General features: G+C 32.5%; 1 non-coding gene across 1 annotated transcript; it reads left to right on the top strand.

Moving 5' to 3' along the window:
• The first annotated feature begins 1,024 nt into the window (after positions 1–1,024).
• Positions 1,025–1,131, top strand: LOC112133952 (U6 spliceosomal RNA). The gene has a single exon (XR_002915551.1). It is a non-coding gene; the product is annotated as a U6 spliceosomal RNA (small nuclear RNA).
• The last annotated feature ends 402 nt before the right edge of the window (positions 1,132–1,533 follow it).

Below are 1,533 nucleotides of genomic sequence, written 5' to 3'. Positions count from 1 at the left end.
AATTTAAAATCCGGTATTCAAGCTCTAGAATATATACTTGTAATCACTACACTATGCTAACTTACAATACATATAAATTGTTATTATAACAAAAAATATAATGAACAATGTAGTAGCCATTTTGATGCCCCCAAAATAATTCCACCTGTATATCTTCCAGGAATAAGGGTAGGATTGCATTTTCTGGCTCCTTTGTAAGTATGTGCTGGTTCCATGTAATTCTGGTAAATAAATTCTGTATATTGTTTCCAATAATATGTAATTGCCTGTGTGAGACTGACATAGAGAGGGATATAGTTTACATGGCGGATTCTCCATCTGTTTGGGTTCCTTACCAACTACAATGAGTAGAGGTATCTGTCTGTGAAGGAAATATACTTGAACAAAAATCAAAATTATATTGCTTTGAGGCACATAAATTCGAGAACCGCTTACTAAAAACAAACAGTAAAATTAAAACACATTACACATTTCTAATACAAGTATAGCAAAAAGTTGTAAACAAAAATGCTAAGAAAAAAATGTTAATAATTCTACAAAATTTCACCAGCATAAAATAAAACACAAATATTTTTATAATATATCATTTTATATTTATTTCATAATTTCATGTGTCTCAGTACCATTTGTTAACATCATTTGCTGACAAGTAATTTCTTGCTCTCTTTGCCATTATTAAGTAAAAATTAAAGTGCATAATGACAAAAGACTAGCAAAACAAAATAGACATGCAGTTTACTACCAGCGGCCTAGCTCATTTAAAACAACAAAATTTTTATCCCAAAATAACTTAATCCATCAAGTAGATATTAGCCACTTAATATATGCCTATTTCTACTGGTCTGGTAATTAGGACAGATATTTTAAATTATTTTTTAAAGTAGCCAGATAATTTTAAGATGCTTCAGATTATATTTTATATATGAGCTTTAGATAGGACACCTCTAAGATTGGAATAACAGTTTCTTGAGCCAACAAATGTATCACTACTAATCAATATGTCCTTATCTTTTGAAATCTTCTAGTGCCCACTTTGGCAGCACATACACTAAAATTAGAAAGATGCAGAGAAGATTAGCATGCCCCCTGCACAAGGATGACATGCAAATTCATGAAGTGTTCCATATTTTTACAAACTCCTGGACACACACACCCTCCCAAGACTGAACCAAGAAGAAATTTAATCTCTAAATAGACCAATAATAGCTCCGAAATTGAGCCAGTAATAAATACCCTACCAACCAAAAAAAGCCTAAGACCAGATGGATTCACAGCCAAATTCTACCAGATGTACACAAAAGAGCTTGTACCATTGCTACTAAAATTATTCCAAAAAATTGAGGAGGAGGGTCTTCTCCCCAACTCATTCTATGAGGCCAGTATCATCATGATATGAAAACCTGGCAGAGACACAAACACAAAAAGAAATCTTTAGGCCAATATCCTTGATGAACACTGATGCAAAAATCCTCAACAAAATGCTGGCAAACTGAATCCAGCAGCACATCAAAAAACTTATACACCATAATCAAG

The sequence above is a fragment of the Pongo abelii genome, chromosome 5 (assembly GCF_028885655.2).
Source record: "Pongo abelii isolate AG06213 chromosome 5, NHGRI_mPonAbe1-v2.0_pri, whole genome shotgun sequence".
Classification (NCBI taxonomy): domain Eukaryota; kingdom Metazoa; phylum Chordata; class Mammalia; order Primates; family Hominidae; genus Pongo; species Pongo abelii.
Note: the sequence above shows the minus strand (reverse complement) of the source record. Positions and strands in the feature narration are given on the sequence as shown.